The 18,284-nt window shown below is 40.0% G+C and overlaps 1 protein-coding gene across 2 annotated transcripts in view; it reads right to left on the reverse strand.

Annotated features, from left to right (window-relative positions):
* Positions 1 to 18,284, reverse strand: part of LOC129769866 (uncharacterized) — a 142,250-nt gene that overhangs the window by 3,535 nt on the left and 120,431 nt on the right. The gene's annotated exons all lie outside the window — the stretch shown is intronic.

The following is an 18,284-nucleotide window of genomic DNA, read 5'->3' on the forward strand; positions in this document are numbered from 1 at the left end:
CTATACTAAGGACGAAGTTCACTTATAATAAAGCAATTGAATCGTATACATCACAGATACTACCTCGTCCACGTTTCTCATGAGCAACCGCTGAAAACGTTTGGTTACAGAGTAGTCCAACCTAACCGCAATCCTTGCATCGGGTAATTAGAGTAGAAACTCCTCGAACGAAATCGGGTCTCGGACAATTTGATGGTGCCGAAACCTGGGTGAAAATCTCAAAGTGACGCAAGCAAGCTTTCACGTGCTGTGCAGCCGCTTTCAACGACTTCAATTCAATGCAGTACCATATCAGCATTACCTGGGGGCAGTGGCGTAGTGTGCGGCTAGCAAACCCGACATTTGTCGGGGGCGCAGAGCCTTTGGGGCGCCAAAAACCAAGAATTTTCAATAGCAATTTTTGTCCCCGAATTATATTTCATCTTTCAATTGAGTAAAAAGACATCCATCATGAGTATGTGCTTCTTTCCGACCATTCCGACCGACGACCTTTCTTTCATTTGCGAAAAATTGAAACACCCAACATCATATTACATAATAACCTTTTGATTTTTTCGCTACGCATGCCTGGGCGCCCTTCCGTGCTATCAGTTATTTAAGCAATAACATGTTCGTCGTCCCATCACCTAAATATGGGTGACACTTTCCTTGTTCAAATTGAATAGGATTTTTTAAAGGAGTTTGATAGAGTAGGCACCTAAGTGTAATTATAGAGATAAATTTGAAAAAAGGGTGGGTTATATCTATGATATAACCGCAAGGTTGACGTGGGACTAGCTTAGCTTAGCAATCATTTGTTTGATTCAAATTTTGATTGAATGAAACAAATTCCGAATTCAATTGAATTCAATATATTTACTTTGTGAGTAAAATGCCATGTAAGGCCAATTCATGGAATAGATTATGTTCTTCGTTACAAGTAAATTAAATGACAATCCTTTTACGTTTGGTATGATGACATCTTGGTTTTGAAGTCTGTGTTAGGCTAACATATTTCAGTCGGAACAAAAATGTTCCCGATTTGCATGTATTTGCAATGCCGATTTCCCCACACACCTTGGTTTAGAAGTCTGTATTAGGCAAACACATTTCAGTCGGAACAAAAATGCACCAGACTTACATGAATTTGCAATGTCAATTTCCCCAGGCATTTTGGTTCTGAAGGCTGTGTTGGGGAAACACATTCAGTCGAAACAAAAGTCCCCATACTTTTATGTGTTTGCAATGCCAATTTCCCCACGCTCCATGGATTTGAAGTCTGTGTTAGGGAAACACACTGCAGTGGGAACAAAAATACCCCCGACTTTAATGTGTTTGCAATGCCGGTTTCCCCAAGGCTGCTTGGTTTTGATGGCTGTGTTGGGGAACCCGTAAATCGGGCCAATCAAAACGAGCTAGTTAGGGCGTTTAGATAACGCTTGACATTCTACAGTTATTCAATTGTTTATCTAATGAAAAAGAACATTTAATTAATTGCAATAGAAGCGTAGAAATATTCCGTATCAATTGATGCAAACATCTTTCCGATCCAGTAACAAATGTTAGAGTTATAAACATTCGGAATCTTTCATTTTTTCCTGCATGTTTTTCGTTTAGGTTTTCATTTTACCCCCCATATACTCCGGTTAGACGTAGTCCCACGTCAAAAGTGGTATTTTTGGGGCGCCATTTTCATAGTTTGCCAGGAGCGCTGTCTATCCTCACTACGCTGCTACCTGGGGGAATCTTCTCGTTTGTCGATCGTGTCCCTGGAACTGGTAGCTCATTCCATGAAACACTCCTACGTCGGCGTAGTAATTTTCGCGGATCGGCAAAGTCGATCCAACAGTTCAAGACCAGTACGACGGTTCTCAGAACCATCAAATGCAATTGCGGATAGATCACCTTGATGAGCTGTGGAGAAACTTCGAAAGCGCAGTCGACTACCGCTTGTCGATTGAAAGCAGTGTTACATATGCTTTGACCATTAAGCTGCTGTAACACTATTTGTGCAGTAAGCGCATACCACACAGTGGTAAACTTCCGGTACCGAAATTCGTGTTAAATGTCGACGCAGATAAAAAATGTTTCGGCAAGTTTCGACACATTCTGGCGACAGGAAATACTTGAAGGTCCTTTGGCGTTCGGATCTATCAACTAAAGACCGTAACCCACGGACTTGCCAGCTTCCCCTACCAAGCAGTCCGTGTACTAAACAAACTTGCGGAGGAAGACGATAACAAATATCCGTTTGCTGCATCGATTGTCACAAAGCGATTCTACGTCAATGACGTGCCAGAACTGCAGCAACTTTTAGCTCGAGGAGGTTTAACGCTAAGGAAATGGAGCGTAAACGATGCAAAAGTGCTGCAGCATATTCCTTGCGTACTTTGGGGGCCATCTATTCAGAGGTTGGTCGAAATTCGGTTCCCATGCTTAAGTACAGTCAACTCTCCCTAACTCGATATCCAAGGGACCATCGAGTTAGGAAGGTATCAAGTTACGGAGAGAAAAATGCTTGTAAAATTAATCAAAGGTGCCATGAAATCCATCGAGTTAGGGAAAATATCGAGATACAGAACATCGAGTTAGAGTGGTATCAGAAATGTCCCATTTCTTTGATCAGCTGGGGCTTTAGGGAACTGTGATAATCAGCGCCAGGATATTCGTTCAGGGACCTTGAGCGAACTTGGGTGTGACCAAGGCGCTTATATCAATGTATAACAGGTAAAGCAACATCATCATTTCAATAAGAAGGTGTGTGAGGCAAGACATATCCCACCATATATTATATTCCAATCGGGGTATGGATCCCACGAAGAGGTGCTACTCTTACTCAGCTTGCTCTCGAGGATCGATTCCCTAGCCAAATCAAACACGATTCCTTATAATGGCCGGGGCCGCAGTTCCTCATAAAATCTACAGAAGCTTGGCCGGAACGTCCATCTAGTTATGCGACAATGGACGTCGCAGTGTAGGAAAAACGTCGCACCGTCGTTAGAAGGTACGTCGCGTTGTTTGTCTGCCTGGTGGTTAAAGCGATCCACTTTGAAATCGTCCCTGACCTCACGACCGCCCCGTGTGTTAACGCCATTAAACGGTCTGTAGCTCGTTGCGGGCGGTGATTAGAGCTACAGGGTGGGCCATTTAAAGTGGAAGGATTTGTTTTTGCAATAGCAAAGTAAAGAAGTGGAATTTTAAAATTTTTTTTTTTTGAAATTCATTTATTTTGGTCCAAGGAGATTTGTTCTAACTACTTTTTGATTATTATATCTCGTAAATGACCGCCTCTTGCCTTGACCGCAAAATGTGCCCTTTTTTCGGCATTTTCCATCACTTTGCCCAATGTTTCGGCCGATATGGCAGCAATTTCTTGTCGGATATTGTCTTTCAGCGCAGCCAGGGTCCTTGGTTTACCAGTGTATACCTTGGATTTTGAATATCCCCATAAAAAAAAGTCAGGAGGCGTCAAATCAGGTGATCTCGGTGGCCAGTCATAATCGCCGTTTTTCGATATTAATCTTCCGGGGAACATTTCGCGCAATAATTTGGTCGTGGCAGCCGCTGTATGGCATGTAGCGCCGTCCTGTTGGAACCAGTAATTGTCCAATTCATTTTCACGAACAAATGGCCATAAAAAATCGGTTATAATTGTCCGATAACGCTCCCCATTCACGGTTACCGTTGCTCCATTTTCGTTTTCAAAGAAGTACGGGCCGATGACTTTATCGGCATAAATGCCACACCACACAGTAACTTTTTGGTCGTAAAGAGGTTGCGTTTCGATGAATTGAGGGTTTTCAGTAGCATAAAACTGACAATTTTGTTTATTCACTCCTCCATTCAAGTTGAAATGCGCCTCATCAGACATTTTAGTTAACACAATTGAGAAATTATTTTGAATGTACAGCTGAACAATTTCAGCGCGTTGTTTAGGTGTGTATTGTTCCATGGTTAAAATTGTACTGAAATGACGCTTCCAACGCGGTATGACATTTGTTAATCTGACATCTCTGTCAAAAGTTATGGGGTTGCCAGATGCTTCCACTTTAAATGGCCCACCCTGTACATTGTGATAACGCGGCAGCCTTCGGGGCTGATCGCGAATTGAATGCGTTGCGTCGTCGGTATCTCGCCCAATTCAAGTCGAGTGATTGGGAGAGCTACTGTATCGAGTCTGGTATAGCATTCCATTTCATTCCGACTCGTTCTCCGCACTTCGGTGGTTTATGAGAAGCTTGAACGAAGTTCAATTATAATAAAGCAGTTGAATTGTATACATCACACATACTATCTCGTCCACATTTCTCGTGAGCAACCGCCGAGAACGATTTGTTACAGAGTGGTCCAACCTAACCCCAAATCCAAGTGCTTGCATCGGGTTTTTGGGACACTTCAGACTGAATAAACCATGTTGATATAAACAATTGCAGAATATTTGCAAAGTTATAGTAGAATTTCTAAAACAGGCCTCGTCAAAGCAATAATAAAATCCCATTACTTATTTTTTTTCAAATTGTCTATCGATTAGCTCGGCGAGCATCATTTCTTGAAATATTGATATAAAATAAAAAGTGTAATTTCTAATTCCATTTTATATAGCTTTATACAGAATTTGTTGGAGTTTTAAAAATTACCTTTCGGTTTACGGATTTACACACACCAGATAAAAATTTGTTCGTAAAATATTCCAAAACTCGAAAGTTGAATGATGTAATTATGAAGGACAAGCTCCGCAAAACAGGGAAGGTCTTCAAAAACGACCAGATTTTAAGAAAGAGTGGATGAAAGTGTGTAAGAGAGATGACGCAAGTGGTGCACAGGATTTGATGGGTAGCGTTTACTCCAATTTGCGACCATTTAGCCTAGAAAAGGTGGTCAAACATACCATCTTTGAAAAAAAATCTTATATGTGTTTATTTATTTTCTGAGAGTTTAAAAAACATTAGACTTAAATTAATTGTTTGGTGGTCATTTTTGTTTGTTGCTTTTTTTTTGAGTACGGATTCACACAATAATAACGTCCAGATTGACTGTAATGGATGACTTTCATGAAGTCTAGGTTCGTTTAAGTTTAGGATATGCATGAACGCACAACCTTCGAATGTCAACATTTCTTTGTCATTACACTTAGTCTTGATCAAATTATTTATATTACCGTGGTTACTGAATTCAAACGTTTCGATTTGAATTAATCTTTTCCTTCATATTTCCATAAAAGCTAACAACATCATGTTAATTATTGTTGTTTATATTGCTCCTATGTTGGTTCCCAAACATTATGTGCCGATGAAAATCAAACAAACAATCATATTAGTAGCCACAATCGGCATTGTTTGCACCATGACAAGAGAAATTAAAACGGAAAAAGTGTCAATGCAAATATTTCACTGACACTTGCCAACAAAATGATAAGCTCTATTACGTATGACCTAGTCTTTCATGAGCTAATATTACGTTGACACGATCTCCGTCGTTTGGCTGTATGGATCGACCGAAGATGGTGACCATTTACCGCCTTTGAATGGTTTGACTGTTTTTGTTTTCCGGCGCGTCCGATTGGCTTTCGCTCACAGCCCACGGTGCCCAGGCGGTTTGTTGACCAACTACTATCAACACGGCCAACACAATAGTAAGAACCTGCCACACCAGCGGATCAAGCACTCGGCGCGAAGGTGCCTGTTTATGGATTCGCACCCGTAAGTGGAGTGGCTCCGTAGGCGAACCGCTTCCAACGATTGGTAGCCGGGTCTGTTTTGTGATCAGATGAAATAAAATATCGGAAGCTGTACACTCAAAAGTATTTGTAAAATATTTTGAGGCAAGATGCGACACATCGATTTCTCAATCAATCTCACAAAAATTTTTGATGCAGTTGTTCATTTGAAATGAATCTATTCACAACATTTCACTTCAACCAGCCCGATTTGGTTCGATTAATAGCGCTTAATGATCGCAGACAACGTCCACAGTGACCGCATCGAGCGGCGTGCCTCGTTGATGACTTTATTGGCAGTGTCCTTAGATGGAACCGGTCATAACAGTGCCTACAAAGATAATAACGGATTGCATGCACCCACACCATTTGAGCACCGTGAGCTTCGAGTCGGCGAAAAGAGTAAAACGAACGACACATTGACCGCATTATTCTCAGCCGTGAGGCGAGGCGAGGACTTCGTAATCCGATCCTTACGGCTTGCACCGGTAGCACCCATCGAAGCAAGTGCCTAGAGTCATCTTGTCTTGTCCAGATGCGAGTATGTAGAGACGCACCATCCAGGATTGAGTGGTGAAACAAGTTAAAAGATTAATATGCTAATGAAGCATGATAAAGATCCATTTATATACACAGCCCATTGATCAGGTGTGGAAATTGATTTCTGCACGTTACTCATCCACAAAACGTGCGTGGAGCTGACCAACAGCTGATTTGAATACGCGTACAGCACTTGCTACTGGAATTAGCATAACAAGTGGAAGATGAACAAATGTAAACGAAGTGCGCGAAGACATTTTTGGTAGTTTCACTCGAGTGAAAGGGCGAACAATTACACTTAACCCACCGTTCGATAGGAGATAATTCATTCTGTCAGTGTCATCATTTTTAAACAAAATTTAAAAAGCTGCTAGAGACCGGCTCTGCGATCAGCGTTGATTTAAGTCGTCGCGTTACTTATGTGCCCACGCAGCCTACGTTAAGCTAAGCTGTAGTGCCGTAGAGGTGTTCGACACTTCATTCATGGTTTATTTCTTTACACACCACTTTCATTCATGAAATTTCCTACGACTCTTGAATGGAGAGTGAGAGCTATTTTGATGTGTTGAGGTATGAGCGTGAGCAACTCGACGCGCGATGAGCCGTGCGTTAAGTCGATAAATTCGTAGAGAATAAAAGATTCACGTTAATCTTATCGACAATGATAATTGACCATTGTTTGTGATGTACTCTTCCTCGATTTGTGTTAAAAGAATGTAGGGGTTGAGGAGTATTCCTACGCTACGTACAAATAGTTAAATTGTGTTTCAATTTTTATGTCACGATGCTTGTTTTATTTATTTCGTCGCGAACCCCAACACAGTTTTCAAGCTTTTTATATGCGATTTAACGATGTGATGGGCATAAGGTCCTTCAATTCAGATGTATGGAAGTGAACACATACAGTGATCCGCAACGAAAAAAATCCACCCGAATTCATAAACTTTTTCATAGCTGAATGATTAGAAATATGTGGATGATAATTGACCCATTCCATGAGATTATACAAATTTGATTTTTATGCACCAACCTTTGAGAGAGGCGAGTTTAAAAAACTACATAATTATATTTAAAATATTTTAGGTTTTCACTACTTTTATGTTTCTTGAGATATCTCTGCACATGCTTAACCAAACTTCAATGTCTATATACCATTGAATGGGTGATTAAATGCTTGTTTGAAGAGCCTTGGGTTGACCTACGTTTCATTTTGTAATTTATGATAATCAAGCATTTGAAAAACAGGTATTTTGAAGCGTTGTCACGTCACAAAAATAGAGCATTTTTTTAGTGTATCAGATGAACATAGGTTCAAACATTTTTATAGTTGGGTTTCTCTGAACAAACAATGAAGGTCAACAACCCACAAAATTTTGTTGAGATCGGTCCACAAATAGAAGAGTGTCAACTGTCTCCAGAAGTTGTTGTCACGTCACGAAAAGTATACGATCCATTCCATTGTGACGTAACAACATTTTGACTCACTACAAACACATTTTCTTGCGTTTTCATGAATAAAGCACACAAAATTCAACGTTGTTATAGTAAACTTAATAAAATTTCCAACAAGAATCATCAGTTGGAGAATATTTAATAGTTAGGTTTGTTGTTGTCAGTCAAATACTTTCGTGACTTTTTGGACTGTTGAATCAATAATTTATTTAGTTAATTACAGTTCCGTTTCAAAACATACAAATCCTATGTTTTATCCTCAATATATGATCGTAGGTTCCATAAAATATGATATAATCTTACGGTTTGCTGATGGTAGTATTGACTGCTAAAAAAACTGGAAACCCCATACGATATGGGCTTACCAGCGGAAGTCGAATATCGTATTCCGATGCCATTTTGGAATCGAGGATGGTGACTTCCGGTTCGTTAAAAACGGATATAAAAGACCGGGAATGGCATGAAATCCCACAATACGATCGTGAATGGTAATGTTGGCATATATCCATGGGTGCGCGAAGAGGAATAAAAAAAAGAATAATGTTTGATAGTGAGAGATAGAATTTAAGAGAGAGGGAGTAAATTTTGAGTGGAAAGAACTTAGCTCTAGAGCGAGATGTGTGGAGTTATATAAAGAAAGTGCACATACAAATGCACACGCAAACATCAAAGTCAAAGTCATCTTCAACACGCAAACATAAACGCCCTTGCACAGGTATGGGCGCGGATGCATTCAAAGAATTTATCAAAAGTTTCTGATAGCAAAGTCAAATGCGTTCCCTCTGTAGTGAGCGCCACTCGATGAACCAGGATTGTGCTAGCCATTGATGGCAAGCGCAAGAGTGAACGTGTTAAACAATCACGATATAAAAACTGGACTCATTTTGCCTACAAGTCAAAAATATTTCTTCTCTATTTTTGAAGCAATGAAAACGCAAATTGTCGCTAAAATGCTAAAATGAAGAGAGCCAGAAAAAAGTCACCATGCTATCAAATTGTCAGCGTTTTGACACCTTTCATTTGACACTATTGAAAATTTAGTAGGAAGCACCGTTCCAAAGATACAAAGGAGGGTAGGTTCAGGACCACCGGTTGCGTTAGGATCACCTTCCCCTATAGGATGGACTTTTGGAAGGGGAAGAGGAGATCTCAGAGGAAAGTAAGAAGTATTCAGAGTAATAAAAAACATAAAAAATTGTGTATCACTTGCTACAATACGGTGAAATTCTTATTTAATACAACTTATTGCTTGTGTGACGTGACAACGCTTCGTGGAGACTGTTTATTCGCACAGAGCGCGTTGTCACGTCACAAAATGCATGCCGTCAAAATGCATGTTCTTGCGAGTTTTTTGAAAAACTGAGTATACAGAAATCTACGTTCATCCTTTATTGACAAATCATAGAACAAAGTTTATTTGTATGTTTTGAAACGGAACTCAAAATACAACATTAATGTTCAACAGTCGGAACCCGCAAAAAGACAGGTGTCGTCACGTCACAAAAGTAATGGGCTGGCCACAAGCGAATTGAACTGTAAAATATTCTCCAACTGAAGATTCTTGTAGGAAATTTTCTCAATTTCACTTTAAAATCGTTTACCATTTGGAAATAGTGTGATTTATACATGAAAACGAGAAAAAAAACTGTTTTTAGTGAGTCAAACCGTTGTCACGTCACGCTGGAATGGGTCAATTAAGGTAACATCTAAAATGAAAGTTCATAACAATCGTTATTGAACAGCGTTATTGAATAATTTTGATTTGATTCGCAATTTTTAAAATTCTGTGCAAATTTGGTAGTTCATTATTAAACAGGTATGACATGGAAAAAAAAACCACTGAAAAATATCACAATATCTTGTAATAAAATTTTGACCCACCCCTTGTTACTGGTGTTGGCTTGTACGTACGCGCCATTTACGTTCGGTTCAAGCTGTGCTACAGTTGCTTATCGTTGAAAACAGTGTTGGAACTTGAAGAAATCATGACTGGTAAAAAAAATTCAATTCAATGTATATTTTGTTTATTGGCAAAAAAAAATTGCCTGTGAAAAATTTCAGTTTAATCGGACAGGATTTAGGGGTGCCTCAAAGCACTCGAAGTTTAGATTTTTTGGCCACTCAGGCTCAGTCCAAAAAGGTCGATTTTAAGCAGTACTACATTGATTCAATTTATTTGTTCATACGACTCACAAACTGCATCAGCTTGATATGCATATATGATTTCGTATAGTTCGATTTTACGATAGTGTATAGCATAAAAACGATGCCTGTTATGCCGAATTCATTTATTAAATCAGGGACTGATGGAGCATTCAACAATGAAACTATGAGCCCACCCCTCAAAACCAGCAAGCAGATGCTTTCCAGATTATCTATGCTGGTTTATTAACAAAAAAAATCAATTTCAAATTACCGGACGAATGAGCTGAATTTCATATTCATTGTTTAATGTTTTTAGTTCCAAGGTGGTTAGACATCAATTACTTTTGTTTCTGATATGATTTGACCCCTTACATTTTGAGCCCTACATATGATTTTGATTCGATCTCACGTTATATGCGGCCTAGAATATGACACGTTATGCGATTTAGCGTTTGTTGGAATTAACTAATGTGTTCACAAACACAGATCGTATCCAAACAACCCTGAGAACATTCGTCGGTCGATCCGCTGCCGTCTTGTGCTTTTTGTTTGTCTGGCAATATTTTGAATGCTTGTTTAAGGCTTCGAAATTTTATCGATATAGGGGTACCCTAGACACCCTAAGGAATTCCACATATTTTCAAGATCTCCCATGTTTCTGTCGTTATAGATGACTTCTCTTAAACTCCACTTGAACCATTCTACAGAATCAGTTGACCTGTATTTTGATAGAATACAAATAAATTCACGCGCCCCTATATGCTTGAACAGCTAGCTTCGATGCTGGACCGAATAAGGTGTGTTTCCTCGAGCCAAGATGATAAAGCACGGGTTGTAGTGGTTTTAACAGCAGCCAGTAAGCAGACACTGAATCAAGCATCTCGATTATCGTTTTAGTTCAGGACATTTCAGTACCTTTAGTACCTTTAGTACCTTTAATACCAGTACCTTTAGCAAGTGCATTGAACCAAGGAGTAATTATATAAATCAACATCAATGTATACCAACTCATGTTCCTTTCAGCTCCGCGCCAGATGGTTTGAAAGCACTAAAGGGTGTGTCACATCAAATTGCATCACGGGAAAAACGCTGTAGAAATTTGCCCAGTAGACCGATCCTTTTGAAAATTTTAGACAGTAAAATAAAAACTATTAAACAACTTTTGGCATTTTCTTTTTATTCATACTTCGAGCCCAAGCCCGTATGCTCGCACCTTCCTCTGTACCCCGTCCATAAGGTTCTGTACAACGTCAGGTTGTAGTTTTTTTTTGAACAGAAATCCATTTTCTCTTGAAGTCCGCCTCCGATTTGACAACTTTTGGGTTCTTCCGGAGGGCCTGCTTCATAATCGCCCAATATTTCTCTATTGGGCGAAGCTCCGGCGCGTTGGGCGGGTTAATTTCCTTTGGCACGAAGGTGACCCCGTTGGCTTCGTACCACTCCAACACGTCCTTTGAATAGTGGCACGAAGCGAGATCCGGTCAGAAGATGGTCGGGCCCTCGTGCTACTTCAATAGTGGTAGTAAGCGCTTCTGTAGGCACTCCTTAAGGTAAACCTGCCCGTTTACCGTGCCGGTCATCACGAAGGGGGCGCTCCGCTTTCCGCAAGAGCAGATCGCTTGCCACACCATGTACTTTTTGGCAAACTTGGATAGTTTCTGCTTGCGAATCTCCTCCGGAACGCTGAATTTGTCCTCTACGGAGAAGAACAACAGGCCCGGCAGCTGACGAAAGTCCGCTTTGACGTAGGTTTCGTCGTCCATTACCAGGCAATGCGGCTTCGTCAGCATTTCGGTGTACAGCTTCCGGGCTCGCGTCTTCCCCACCATGTTTTGCCTTTCATCGCGGTTAGGAGCCTTCTGAACCTTGTATGTACGCAGGCCCTCCCGCTGCTTGGTCCGCTGGACGAATGAACTTGACAAATTCAGCTTATTGGCGACATCCCGGACCGAACTTCTCGGATCACGTCTAAACTGCTTAACTACGCGCTTGTGATCTTTTTCACTAACGGAGCATCCATTTTTGCCGTTCTTCACCTTCCGGTCGATGGTTAGGTTCTCGAAGTATCGTTTTAGTACTCTGCTGACCGTGGATTGGACGATTCCCAGCATCTTACCGATGTCCCGATGTGACAACTCCGGATTCTCGAAATGAGTGCGCAGGATTAATTCACGACGCTCTTTTTCGTTCGACGACATTTTTCCAAATTTACGAAAAATTTACAGTGAAGCATGGCCAACGTGATCTATACACTCTTATCTGATTATAAGCGAAAGCTGAAGATATAATTCCTAAAAATTAAATTTCTACAGCGTTTTTTCCGTGATGCAATTTGATGTGACACACCCTTTATGTGAGCATTAATATTCCATTTTTGTTTGTTCGAAACTCTAGGAACTTGTCGAAAGTTGTTCCGAAGTCATTTCCGTATGGATATTTGATTCCGACTGGGCAGATGTCTGATTTTTTACGTTGATATTTTCATTACTTATTAATAGCTAAAATATTATGGATTTTTTTCATAATATTTTAGCTATTAATTCACGTCTTTGACTTTTCGCACAGATTATATTAGCGTTATGTAACATAAGCGGGAGGGGGTTTGTCTTGCGTTACTTATTGTTCTATAGAGGGGAGGGGTCCAAAAACCGCATTTTTAGTGTTACGTAATTTGTGTATCAATCCTTACTGTTTACACCTAGCTGGCGTTCTGTAAAAATACATTTTTTACAGGAGCACAAACAGTGATCTGCAATAAACAATTTGATTCTTAACAGATGTCCACTAGTTACGTTCGCAAGATTAGCCGGAAGTCTTAGACGAGCCAGCGGATGATAGTGGTTTTAAGAAATACAAACGACAACAAGGAATGACGTATAGATAGCTGCTGCTTATCGTCCAAACAACCGGAGTGCGAATCCCTTCGGAGAAATTTTCTTAACCATCACCACCACTCATTTCAAATATTTTTATCCTCCTCCCACATTGATCTTCTAATCGACCCCGTTGAATTTACCTTTTACTATGAAATTCCTATTACTTCTACCAAAACTCATCATTATAATATCAGATTATTTTCAGGCACAATTTTCGTTCAAGATTTTTCAACCACTTCCAAATAACATGTTTCTCCGTTACATGGAATAAATGTTTGATACAGAAAACATGATAGAATAAAGACAGACCCCTCCCCTCTTCTCCCCTTAGAGAGGGCGGAAGAGTGGCTATTTACCATAGAAACGTTACGTGCCCCCTAAAATCTGCACATGCCAAATTTGACTCCATTTTCTTGATTGGTTTTCGAGTTATGCAGAAATTTGTGTTTCATTTGTATGGCAGCCACCTCTAAGAGAAGGGAAAGGAGTATCTAACCACCACAAAATCATTTATTGCACCCTAAAATCCACATGCCAAATTTAGTTTCATTTAATAGATTAATTCTCGAGTAATGCAGAAATTTGTGTTTCATTTGTATGGCAGCTCCCCCCCTTAGAGAGGAGGGTAGAGTGTCTAACCACCGTGAAAACATTTATTACACCCTTCTTCTTCTTGAATGGCGTTAACGTTCCCTATGGAACTTTTGCCGTCTCAACGTTTGATGCATACGTCATTTATCAATACTTAGTTGAGATTTCTTAAGCCAAATAACACGCCCTGAATGTATTCCGAGGGGAAAGCTCTAGAATACGCGTGACCACAGTGCAAGTCGAAGAAAATTTCTTTGACGAAAAATCCCCCGGCCAGAGCAGGAATCGAACTCGAACACCCGGCATGATAATGTGAGACGCTAACCACTCGGCCACGAGTGCACTTTATTACGCCCTAAAACCTCTATATACCTAATTTGGTTTCATTTGCTTGATTAATTCTCGAGTAGTGCAGAAATTCGCGTTTCATTTGTATGGCAGCACACCCCCCCCTCCCTTAGAGAGGGGGGGGAGTGTCTAACCACCATAGAAACATTTATTGCACCCTAAAACCTTCACATGCCAAATTTCGTTTCATTTGCTTGATTAATTCTCGATTAATGTAGAAATTTGTTTTTCATTTGTATGGCAGCCCCCCCTTAGAGAGGGGGAAGGGGTCTCAAACTATCATGAAAACCTTCCCCGGCCCCAAAAACCCATACATACCAATTTCCATGTCGATCGGTTCTGTAGTTTCCGAGTCCATAAGAATCATACAGACAGACAGAAATCCATTTTTATAGAAACCTTATACATATGAAATTTTATATTGTTTTACATTATCGATATTGAGTAGAAAGTGAATTTCTCCATAACTTGGATGAATCACGATTCATTTCTCTGATCCCTGATTGTAACACATCTATCAGACAAATTTTACGCTTCACCTGTGGGAACCACCCCTTCGTCGGTAATGGTTGATCATTGTTTCTAACACACAATGCCTTCCACAAAAATGGATGCTGATTATTGATTCACCACTTCAGCGATCAATCGTGTGCATCATTTCCACGCCGTATGTTTGAACATTATTACCAACATTAGCAACTGATAACGGGGACCATTTGCGCGCGAGGAGTTTGCAGTGACACTCCCCGTTAGACAGCGGTGATGAATGATAAATTATCGGTCCTGATTACATCGACATTGACGGTAACCGACGCCGTGAGTGTAGTTGGCAGACTCGTTCGGCTCGATTTATGGTGCACATTAATCTTTCACCAGCAATGCGGTTAGCGAGTATGATGAAAACCTGCGTCCAGTGAACGATGTTGTAAAATTAATAACCCCGATCGTTATACGCTTAATTCAATAAGTTAACCAGTCGTCGACAGGCCAACGCTGAGGAGAAGAATATCTTCGATCCATTGATGGAGACAGCAAAATCTGTCTGCCTCCCAATACTATCGGAGAATTGCCGTATGTCGTAAGAGACCCATCGTGTGAGGATTAATTTCAAGATAATAAAATTCTACAAATAATTGGTATCGGTTAGTCGTGTGTTACACTATAGATGCCAATACCTTCTCGCATTTGAAAAAGGAGGTGGACGATAGTTTAAAGGGATGTCATTTATTGATACTGGAATCAGCCAATCAAGAGCTCCTGTCCACTTCCAAACATTGAAACAGCGAACATCTGTAGTTAAAATTAAGACAACTTGTTTAGCTTAGTTGAGATTAAGATACAGATGAAATGTTTACGATTCTAGATTAGTCATCACAGCGGGGTGCAAATCGGAATGGTGTTGGAAATCGCGATTCGTGGGAACGAGATTATTGATACAAATATGAAACAACACTGAATGGAATTTATTTTTCTGACGTTTCGATATTCTTGTTTTATGTTACTTCGAAAATTATTAGGAAATAACTGACTAAGTGTGACTCTATTGTTTTCTGGTAATCGTACACTTGGCATGATACTTACGGAAACGAATTAACGAATGCATTTATTTTACCAGCATACATGAAAATAAAAAAAAATAGCGAAATGTTTTTGTTTGTATTTGAAAAAAGAGTTTGTTGTCGTAGTTTGAGACCTTAGTTAATGTTTTATTTGCGTATCTCTGTTATGCAAAAAATACTTGGAGGCATATAACAATGGTCCAGGAAGCGCATTTAATCGGCGATTTGTAGCTAGAGCTCGACAGTTATTCTCTAGATAAAAACTGTCTCATTTTTATGTAGTCAAAAATAGGGTGACCGAAATTATCGATGAAATAAAAAAATCTAACTTTTTTTATCTTTATAGATAGAGGTAAACATAGTTCGACGATGTTGTTGTCCCAATTATTTTAAGCAACTTTGTAGAACAAAGTATTTTTTCTTTCTCTTAAAATAACCGATATAGCGCTTTTTTTTTCTATGTTTCGTTAGGGTCACCATAAAAAAACGGGGTTTGACGTAGGACTACGTTTTTCATTAAGGGTGTCGAATCAGAAAACAGGTCACATTTGAATGAAACAGAATTTTGACGATTCGCATTCCAAACGAATCGGAAGATTTGTTTGACATCTTATACATTACAATCCCCTGGTGTGTAAATGGTTTAAATTGATGAAAACGAGCAACCTATGTAGTCGCGATAATATAGACAACGAAGGGGAATATTTGCTAGGGTATAAATAGTGGGCCTCTGCTAAGGTAAATTTTCAGTCTCGTTCTATACTCGAAGAAACGAATATCGCTTGTTCTGAGCTGTGGGCGCGACCAAATTACTCACTCGCTGATATCTTTTGCATTGCAATCAATTGTGTAGGTTCCTTTGGTGCCTTTCACACTGCATCAATGCATTGAACTGAGATTTTGCGCCACATAATTATTTGGGGGATCATCAAGCTAGACCATCCTGAATGTCGTGCTGGAGTGTTATGTGTTATTTAGGTTCGCGTGCCAGTCGCAAAACTGTCTCCTCCAAAGATGACATCTGCAGTAATTTTGCGCATAATAAAGTAATGCACTTCCTTTAGACGTTAATAAGATTAACAGAAAGAGTTTTTTTTAGAAGAGTGTTAAAAACAAAGAAGTGAAGTGAAGAGGTAAACTTTTCAGTCCTTTTCTATACTCAAAGCATCGAACATCACTTGTTTTGCGTCATCATAAAAGCTCAAGCTGTGGACGGGACCAAATATCTCATTCTTTGATGTCTCTGACATTGCGATCATTGCATCGAACTGACGCCATGAAAAAGAGGTCTTAGGATTTTGCGCCACACAATTATGAGAATCATCAAGCTAGGCCATCATCACCAAGAAAAAATGTCATGATGACATAAAGAAACAAATTGCGACATATGATCAGATTGTATATTGTTCTTGCGAGGGCACGAATGAATCATCAATCAATTATCGTCAACTGATTTTCCGCAAAACCTTGTCCGAAGTTATAGAGAAGCTAATTAAATAGAATAATAGCGTAGTCCTACGTCAACAATGCGGTCGTGTCCTGGACACTAGACGCTATATATTTTTTTTTATCTAACTTCCATATTTCAAATTCTACAGAAATGACAGCTGTCTTCAGAAAACTTTTAGAGTATGCTAAGTCAAACATTTGCGATGCAGAATTCGACAATATCTCAGAGTATTTAATTGATATTTCTTTCCAGAAGATATGCTATCTTCATGTGTTCGTTCTTTCTGGGGCAAACATGAACAAATTTGATTGGCGGTATTTGAAAGAGCATATTCGACTGTACATAATATGAAATTCTCAAAACTATGTTATTTTTTGTATTTGAGTAAACTAAAATTCAAATCATGAGTTTAGGGGTGACCATCAATCAACAGTAGCGTCGACTGGAGGGTGCGGAGAGAGCGGACCACCCTCGGGTACACGATTTCAGGGGTGCAGAATGATCCAATGCTTCTTTGTTACATGCGGGATTGTTCATGCTTTTAAGTGGCTTACTGTAATAAAATATGGGTGTAAAAATGTCCATCATATTACAGTTTGTAGTAGCATAAAATAAGTTGTTGGGGGTAAGTCCAACACCTGAACATTAGATGTGTCATCCCGGTGACAAAACCTAGCCATTGTTTCTTACACAGTTCATCGTGGGCGATGTATTGCTCTCGGTTTTCAGTGATTAATCGTATGCATTTTCTTACTGTATTAACCACACAACATATAACCCTGCGTTGTAACCTGTGTTCAACATCACTCTTGCATAAAACATTTTCTCCCGCACACATTTCTTGTGTCCCTTCCGCTCGTATACGATCACTATCACTTCTATTCAAACGCGAATATCGCACATTCTCTCTCGTTCTGCATTGGCCCAACATGTAGGCGCAACTTCTTATGTGTGGCATTTCACCCGTGCATTCAGATACGGATCACCACGATCACCCGTGGGCCGCCCGCGGTATCACGTCCTATGCTGCTTAGCTTGGTGATCGCTATTTCTGAAGTGTGCGCGCAATGAAACTGAACACATTTTTACAAACCATGCCTCAGCGCTAATCCTAATTAGAGGCAAGCGTTTCAAAAAGAAGCACCCTACTCAGTAGGCGATTTGATTAATTCAGTGTTAATCTGTGCCGTTTTGATCATATTTCTCCGGGTGTCGTTTCGGTTTGATCCCGGTTTCGCGTATGAATCGTTTGTGGGTCACGATGGAACGGTTGGTTGGACGAAACTAACATTCACGGAACCGAACAGCTGATACGACTTCAAATAATCGATTCCCGTATTTATTTAAAAAAAAAACGAAGGCGTGACATTCGTGTACAAGGAACCGTGGCATCAGTATTCTGTGGAGGTATTCTCAATCGTTAGCAAAGAGATTGTTTCGAAATGCAGACCAGGCCAGACACCCCGGCCCGTATTTTCAAAACTAATTACGTCGTTCCTTTCCAATTTCTGACAGCAATGAACATGGACGTAATTTGTTATCTTAATGGATCGTTCACGGAGGGGCTCTGGGATACCCTCGGATGGCTAAAATCGACTACGGAGAAAGGTCAGCAGGGTCGAATGCAC

Source organism: Toxorhynchites rutilus, chromosome 2 (assembly GCF_029784135.1).
Source record: "Toxorhynchites rutilus septentrionalis strain SRP chromosome 2, ASM2978413v1, whole genome shotgun sequence".
In the NCBI taxonomy this organism is placed as follows: domain Eukaryota; kingdom Metazoa; phylum Arthropoda; class Insecta; order Diptera; family Culicidae; genus Toxorhynchites; species Toxorhynchites rutilus.